Below are 9,576 nucleotides of genomic sequence, written 5' to 3' on the forward strand. Positions count from 1 at the left end.
AATATATTCTTTAACAAATATATAAAACAATAATCAGCAAATATTAAAATTAATTTCATATACGTATGCATATGCCACTACTGTTCAGTTTATTGATACTGTGACAAATCAAGTCTGGTATCTTGCCCGGGATTCCTCTATGACCCGAAGGTCCCTCTGTAATTGGACTCATAGGTCCCTCTGTATTTGACCCGAAGGTCCCTCTGTAATTGGACTCATAGGTCCCTCTATGACCCGAAGGTCTCTTTATGTTTTTTTTTTCAGATCCAGGGCAAGACCGTCACAGATCCTCTTTAATCACATGATTCATGTACTTTCAAAACCACATCATATTCCACCATCAATATCAAATAACATATAACCATTTCAGGCTCACATCATATAACTAAAATATTTATTCCAATTTAACACATGACAATCAACCACATAAAATATGTAAAATTAAAAGTGTGATTTATACACACCTGATAATTAACAGATACTCTATTTGAAACTCTGATCTTGTCTCTGTTCTAACTGCTCACAAAGCTCAAAGTGAAAATAAGCATGAATATCCCCTCCAAAAGCTCGACCCCCTCCTCCTTATTTCAAGAGTTCCTCCCGTAACTCCCTTCCTTGCTAAAACCCTTCTTCCTCCTATGATTATTATTTTTATTCTTGTATACCTTCAATAAACCGACTCTCGTTTATTTTAAATAAAGAAGTGTACCTATCTTCTTTCCACCACTTAACTATTCTATTTCATTTATTATTTTATTTCTACACGTGTGACTCCATCGTGATTCCTTATCCTTAATTTCATATGCATATATAATAATATTATATACATATTTACATGCATATATATATATAGAGTAGTGATATAGGACAAATACTCCTTAAGTATATAAGTAGAGAATAAATTTCAACCACAAGATTAAGAAATCAAGGGCTGAAATTCAGCTAAGGATTTCAAAATTGATATAGAAAATTACTTCACTATAAACAAGAATTGGTTCACTATAAGTAGGCAGGGGTAAAATAGTCATTTAACAAACAAAGCTGGGTAAAACATGAATTTCTCTCACTTGGATAATTTTTCTTCAGCCCGTCATCTCTTCTACTCAAATTCTCCATCGATTCTCCACCGATTCTCCTCTTCCGCTCGAATTCTTCATCGATTCTCTACCGGTTTTCCTTTTCTGCTCGAATTCTCTACCAATTCTCACTCATAAACAATGATTCTCTACCGTCGTCGTCGCCTTCTTCAGCGGGCCTAAAATTCATTTGATTCACTCCGTCGTCACTTCCATTGGTAGCTCATTCTGTCGTCGCCTCCTCGGGTTGCTCATTTTGTCGCCGCCTTCGATTCAACATACCTAATGCCTTCAATTCATAAACGTAAGTTCGTTGGCTTATCTATTCAAGGAACGATTCATTTAACCGATTTTCTTTGCATCATGTTGGGTAGCCTACTATGGGACTTGAGATTTAATTCGATTCCATCCTAATTCATAACCTATCATGTGTTCTTTCAAGCTCTCGTTGGAAGTAAATTCTCAAACTCTATTGGGATGATCCAAACCAATTGTTACAAGTTAGCGTTGAGATTCAAAACAAAAGTTGAGTTGAAATTGAAATTCTTGTTTCGTTGAGTGATTCTGGAACTCTTCTAATTTAAAAACACTTTCTTTTAACAGTGTTGTGATAATTTGAAATCGGTCCATATCCAAGCTAAGACTGTTTGATTAAATTTTGAGTTCTTGATACATATTCTGAGTTCTTGATGCAACGTAAGGAAAGGCAAAAGCTTGAAGATACACATGGGAAATAAGTTTTTATAGACAGACACACGCTGAAATGATACACCAACCAGAAGTGTAGACATGACCAATAGAACGAGACGTGGAATAGATTGCATTTACGAATCGCTAACGAGCTGCTAAGAAATTGAATGCCGTGTTATGTGCATAGATAATGATATTGAAGAAAAGAAATATTATGAAAAATTTTAGGCACATAGGCCTAATTGTCTTTTATGGTGTAGAGATATATGTAAAAATAGTTGCTCGATCGATACGAGGATGATAAATAAAACTAAGTGAACCACGAGGAATTGAGTATTTAAATATCACTGCTACAATACAACAATCGCGGCGAAAATACGAGGATGCTAACAAGGTAAATACCATCAACTAAGAGAGAAACGTTCGAGACGAGATATGTAGAGTAGGAAAAGCAATCGAAAGAAAGAAAGCGTGGTAGCCCCACCACCTTCTCAACCCAAGTAGAGAGTAGTAACAATATTATACGAATTTTCTCATACGAAGAAAATGGAAGGAATGTTGGAAGAAATATTTAATGAGATGTTGGAAACTCATGTTGGATTACCTTTCGTGACAAAACGACAATCGTAGTTTACAATTGACTTGGAGCCGGGATCAGCACCGATCCAAGACACCATACCGAATGACGCCTAAGGAATTGGAAGAGTTTAAGATACAACTGCAAGAATTGCTCGACTTGGGTTTCATTAGACCTCGTGTGTCGCCGTGGGGAGCGCCGACGGAACGCTGAAAATGTGCATAAATTATCGAGAGTTGAACGAGATGACACTTTATAATACGTTTCCACTACTGACAATAGATGATTTATTTAATTAGCTTCGAGGAGCTAGTGTCTTTACGAAAATAGATTTGATATTTGAATACCATCAATTGAGGGTTTGACAAGAAGTTGTACTCAAGACGACTTTTCAAACTAGATATGACCATTTTGACTTTATAGTGATGCCTTTTGGACTGACAAATGCCCCTGCTGTGTTTATGGACCTTATGAATTGTGTATTCCAGCCATACTTGGACAAGTTCGTTCTAGTTTCATAAATGATGTACTTATCTACTCAAAGAACGAGGACGAACATTAAGAATGCTTGAGAAACATTTTGGAGACGTTAAGGGCCAAGAAGTTCTATGCTTAGATTAGTGAGTGTGGGTTATGGCTTAAGAAAATAAATTTTCATGGACACATAGTGACCGCGGATGGAATTCAAGTGGACCCTGCAAAGGTGGAAGCTGTACAACAATGGAAGTCACCGACTGCACCTAATGAGATTCAGAGTTTCTTAGGACTGGCGGGATATTATCGGAGATTCATCGAGGGATTTTCTAAAATATCAAGGCCAATGACCCGACGATTAAAGAAGGGGATTAAAGTAAATTGGACACCGGAATGCGAGGCGAGTTTTCAGTTGTTGAAAGAGAAGTTGACCACCACACCGATTCTCGTTGTGCCAGAGCCGGACACTAACTATGTGGTGTATACTGATGCATCAAAAGTAGGACTTGGACGTGTACTTATGCAGAATGGGAAAGTGATCGCGTATGCATCAAGGCAGTTGAGGCCACATGAGTTGAACTACCCGAGCATGACTTGGAGTTGGCAGCAGTAGTACATGATTTGAAGATTTGGAGACACCATCTTTATGGAGTTCGCTGGAGATATACACGGACCACAAAAGCCTCAAGTACTTCTTTGAGCAAAAGGATTTGAACATGCGCCAGCGTAGATGGCTCGAGTTGGTGGAAGAATTATTATTGTAGTATAAACTACCACCCAAGAAAGGCGAATGTAGTGGCTGATGCTTTGAGTAGAAAGTCTCAATCCCAATTGGCCACTTTTCTCACAAATGGAGAACACTTGATACGAGAGTTTAGTAGGATGCAATTGGAAGTCGTGAGAGCGCTCGAGACAGGGCAAGGAAGGATCACCACCTTGGTGATGGAACCTGATCTGAGAGCTAGAATTGTCGAGGCTCAAAGACGCGATACTTTACTAAAGAAAATCCGTTCGGGAATGAGGGCAGGAGAAAGAAAATTTTCACGAGGAAGCGGATAATTCCCTCACATACAAGGGAAGGTTGTGTGTGTCTAGAGACGAATGACTTAGAAGTGAAATCATGAGGGAAACGCATGAAACACCATATACTGCGCATCCGTGGAGTACCAAGATGTATCAAGATATGAAGAGACAGTTTTTGTGGAATGGCATTAAAAAGCATGTAGCGACATTGTGGAGAGGTTTCTACCATGTCAACAAGTGAAAGCTCTACATCAACGACCTTATGGGAGACTGCATCCACTTGAGATTCCGGAATGAAAATGGGAACACGTTGCAATGGACTTCGTGACAGGATTACTGAGATCTCAATGAGGGAACACTGTTATTTGGGTGATTATTGATCGTCTCACGTTGAGAATATGAGGTGAAAGTGGAAAAGGTTGGAAATTGTGATGCGATTGTGTAAATATTTTGATGCATGGTAGAATATATCGTGGCGAATTATTTCCTAAGGGATGAGTGAGATTAAATAGGATTTTCATAAATATCATACACATTTATTTGGAATTTTCGACCCCCGTGATTTATTGGAGAGGAACCCTATTTTTCTTGGATTTAATTATTACTTGGGATAATTATCCAATTTAAATCCAAAGTCCAATTATTTCTTATTCTTCCATGAGAAAAATCGATACCCATGTTTATTCCAAGGAGATTTTCGAAAATCTCCTATTTATGGGAGAAGGGACTATTTCATTATATTACTTGATTCCTTATTTATTCTCTTCCATGAATAAATTCAAATATCCTAGCATATCTTATCATATCTAAGGAGATCTTGCCATATCCTATTTTAATTAATATTTGAAATTGATTCCTTGTGGTGGAATCAATATTAACGCCACTTTCCTAATTACTTGGGAAGATTATTATTTTTATTCTGCTCCGTGAAATATTCAAATTAAATCATATGCTAATTAGTAGCATAAAATTCGAACCCTACCCTATTTTCTCTCAAAATTAACGCCACTCTCCCTCCCATATCTCCTCAAACTTTTTATTTATTTAATTATGGGATTATACCTTGCACTCTCTAAATAGTAGTGAAACCCTAAACCTAAATCAAGAAAAAAAACCGCCCCCTCTCTCTCTCAAATCCACGCCTCCCACTTCCTCCACTCTCCTTCAACTTGTTTTCTATTTTATTCAAGATCTCTTCATTCTTTACAAAGAATTGAAGTTGAAACTCAAGAATTGTTGAAGAATTAAGGCTACTACTTTGTTCTACCGTTCGTTCTATCGAGAAAAGGTATTTTTATATCAATCTTTTCTCATCTAACCGAGTAATCGGTGTTCTTGAACCCTCATGCATATAGATTGAGTGAAAAGGGGAAACAATTGATGAATATGGGGTGATGTGCGTGTGTGTGTGCACCGGTATGTGTGCGTGTGTGTGTGCGTGTGGATGTGTTGAAGAACACTCATGCATAACATGATTTGATGATAGATCTGGAGTTGTGGTGCGAATAAAATTGATATGATGAGCATGTCTTGATTTTTGAATGATAATATAAAACTAGTCGAGGGAAAAAAGGGAAACGTTGGGAACATGCATGATTTTGAGTAGATGATTTAAACTTACACGTGAAACACATAATTTAAAGGTGATAACTCGCGCTCTTGGCGTGATAGCAAGAGGAAGAGCGTACTTGTGATCTAAGGAGTCGAGGTGGGGTTTATTCACTAAACTCTTTTATTACCAAAATAATGATTATGGTGTTATAAGGATGGTTTAAAACGTTATGCCATGCCTGTGATTGTTTTGATGATATTGTGTGTCTGATGCCTAGTTTGCGAGTCCGCTCCATTAGGCTATAGGGCTATATAAACGAATTCGGGTCCGAGTAGGGCCGCAAACCCTATCAGGCTAGTGTACACGGTTGGGATCGGGAGCCGTCCTCGCTAGTCGGCCGGTCTCGTGGGCGAATAGTGTGGCCACACTTTCGTCGCACTATGGAATTGTTGATTGTTGAGAAAATGGGAGGAATTGTTTGACTGGTCAGTCTATGAAATTATTTTGTGATACTCGATGATATTCTTTTATAACTGTAAACTCGAGTTCACTATGGTAAGGATGACATATCTATTAAAATGTTTTGGCATAACTGTAAACCCTGCATGTGTTTTCCCTATGTGCAGGTTGAGCAAATAAATTGAATAATAATATGATCGTTTTGAAACATCGAGTGGAGTTGTGTCTTCATACATGACTTCACTTTTCTCTTGGTTGCTTTCGCTGAAACACGAGCTTCATTCCATTTGTTTGAATCGAACTATTCAATTTTTGTTTAGAATATCGAGACATGATACATTTTTTATTATATTAAACCCTTGTCATTTTGAGCATAAATTGTGGTATCTATTCTTCATAGGATTTCATTGTTAAGTCGTTGCCTTATTGTTTTAATTGTTCATTAAATTACTTTGGTCAAACCCTTTTTATGAAACCCTAGCCTATGTTCTTGTTGCATTTAAGTCCGCCTAGGTCGCGATCGTCGCATTTATTATACCCTAGAAGGGCGGTCATTATAGTTTTGGTCACCAGAGGTGTGGTGAGTGATAAACACGGATTTTGCATGTTTTAGGGTCTTTGTTTGGCCAGTTTTCAATGACAATCATGCAAATTATTTCCTTTAATTGCATATTCCATGCATTTTTATATTTTTTTACGTGTTTTGTGATAAATGTGCAAAATAGGCATAAAAAGGCAAAAAAAAAAAGAAATGCTAGAGGAAATTGACCAGATCAGCGGTCGCAGAGCAGCCAATGACCTGTCTCGAAATTTGTGCTTGCAATGGAGCTACGACCAACGACCGCCGAGAAGTGTCCGAGGAAGTCCAAAACATTCTTAGCGATCCGCTAAGAGCGGGCGGTGGGATGAGTTTGATATATTTTTCTCCAAGACTTTTCTTGCTGAGTCATATATACTACTCCCTCTGTCCCGCCATAAGTGAGTCACTTAAAGTGGTATTTAAAGAGTTAAGTGGAGTGAGAAAAAAGGAAAAAAATAGATGTGTGAAAAGAATAAAGTAGGTGGGAAAAAAAAGTAATAGAAGAAATTTTTTTTACTTAAAATATAAATGGCTCATTTATGATGGAACGTCCTAAAAAGTAAAGTGACTCGCTTATGGTAGGACGGTGGGAGTACCATATTGAGGAAAATGTCCACAACTGTAAAAATACTCCCCACACATCATCATTCATGATGAACTGTTTTACCCAATAATTCCTTTTCCATGAGATTGTTCATTGAGTAGTCAAAGATTGTTCTACACTTCAAGATTGAAACAAGAGGATAAAGATTTCTAAAGCAACCAAGATTTTACCTTTGTGTCCTGTAATATATTGTTTTAATGCTTTCATATTTTACGATTGATTTTTTTACCATTCATGAGCAATAATTTGTTGAATTATGGGTTGGAAAGTAGCTCTTCATGTTTATTCAATTCATATTTTTGATATCCATGACCTATTTACTTCATACTTTTGATATGGAATTATGTTCTATAATGTTTCAAGTTGTGTGACATATCTTGTTGATTTATTGGCATGAAGGAGAATCGAGAGAGGATCCATATGCTAGATTCGAATTGATGACACTATAGTTAATATCCCAAAAAGAACAATCTTAAGAGTGAGGACAATATAAGGGTCTAAGTGTGCTTTCAGGAGTTAGTATGAGCTAAGATTGACAATTCTAATCCTCCCAATTCCACAATTTGATTTTCATATCAAAAGTAGATTCTACATTCGTCCCATAATAGATGTCATACTTTCCTTTTTAGTTTGTCTCACAAAAGATGTCACATTTCCATTTTTTGAAAAAGTTCCCTCTCTCATTAATATAAAAGTTATATTTTCTTTCTCCACTTATCACACAAAAACAAAACCTCATAAAATCTCGTGTCGTCCCACAAGTGTGACATCTTTTGTGGGACAGAGGGAGTACTAAAATTCCAAATAGTTTTAAAATTTGGTACCTTCACACACAAATACACATTACACATACAACCACACACAACATGCACACCACACAAACAACACGCACACTACACACAACACACAACACACGTTGTTGACACTACACAAACTACAAATGCAGACGCACTATATAAATTTTCAGATTCAAATCTATATCAATTATATCATTTTTACATAACAAAGGATTTAGAATTTAATTATAAGTACAATTCAGTTCTAATTTTGTATATCAGACAGACCCTGAAGTTTTCGAGACGAGACGGCAACGAGACCGCGTTGCAACTTCCATCTTGTCCCGACGAGACGGGACATCCCGTCGCGCGTCGCGCGCGGAAGGGGCCGACCTCGAGCTGGCTCGCCACGCGCGCGGCGTGACGCCCACTCGCCGGCACGCGAGTGGGCGTCGTAATAATGACGTCATAATTCAATTTTTTTTTTTAAAAAAATCGATTTTTCGAAAAAAAAAAAAATTAAAAAACGGTAATATGACCGTTCAACGGTCGAATTTTAAATTTTTTTATTTTTTATTCTATAAATACTCTTCTCATTCTCCATTTTACACACAAACACACATCTATTCTTCTCTCATCTCTCTTTCTTTCCTCTCCAATCACTTCTATAAATCATTCCTTTATTTTTTTCTTCTCCCAAATTTAATCCATTCATGGATCCATTTGAGCAAATGCGTCGAATAATGGAAGAATCGCTAGAAGAAGATCGACGTAGGGAGGAGGAAGCCGCCGCGCCTCCTCAAAGGCGACCCCGGACTTACATCCATCGTAACCGGGAGGAAGCCGCCGCAAGGTTGGAACGTGATTACTTCAGTCGGAACCCGGTATGGGGAGATATCTACTTCCGTCGCCGTTTCCGTATGTCACGCGCGCTATTTTTGCATATCGCGAATACATTGGCGGCACGGGAAGAGTACTTCAGAGAAGGGTTCGACGCTGTTGGCCGTCCTAGCCACACGACGCTCCAGAAATGTACTGCGGCGATCCGTCAGCTTGCACTGGACAAACGGCGGATTCGTTCGACGAATACCTGCACGTCGGAGAATCCACTGGGAGACTTTGTTTGTTGAAATTCTGCAAAGGCGTCCGGGCAGCCTTCACCGACGAATTTCTGAAGAAGCCAACCACCGCAGATTGTCAGTTTCTGCTCCAACTTCACGAACAAGCACACGGATTCCCCGGGATGCTCGGGAGCGTCGATTGCATGCATTGGCAATGGAAGAATTGCCCTGTGGCGTGGAGGGGGTCATACACGAGCGGCCACAAAGGCACCCACCCCACCGTTATACTCGAGGCCGTCGCCGACTACCGGCTATGGATTTGGCATGCGTATTTCGGGGTCCCCGGCTCGAACAACGACGTCAACGTGCTCAACAATTCCAACCTCTTCAGCGAAGTTCTGAATGGTAAAGCGCCGGCCATCAACTTCATCGCTAACAATCGCCAGTATAAAATGGGGTACTATCTTGCCGACGGCATCTATCCGAAGTGGCCAACCTTCGTGAAGACGTTCAACAGGCCTGCGAACGAAAAACAGTCTCTTTTTGCGCAGAAGCAAGAGGCTGCTCGCAAGGATGTGGAGAGAGCGTTCGGGGTTCTCCAAGCTCGATTTAACATTATCAAAGCCCCGGCTCGTACGTGGTTTATGGATAATATGGTCGACATCATGTATACGTGCATAATCTTGCACAACATGATTGTCGCC

At 39.0% G+C, this 9,576-nt stretch overlaps 1 pseudogene; it reads left to right on the forward strand.

Moving 5' to 3' along the window:
• The first annotated feature begins 2,448 nt into the window (after positions 1-2,448).
• LOC125220961 lies at positions 2,449-9,576 on the forward strand (annotated as a pseudogene).

This window comes from Salvia hispanica, chromosome 4 (assembly GCF_023119035.1).
Source record: "Salvia hispanica cultivar TCC Black 2014 chromosome 4, UniMelb_Shisp_WGS_1.0, whole genome shotgun sequence".
Taxonomy (NCBI): domain Eukaryota; kingdom Viridiplantae; phylum Streptophyta; class Magnoliopsida; order Lamiales; family Lamiaceae; genus Salvia; species Salvia hispanica.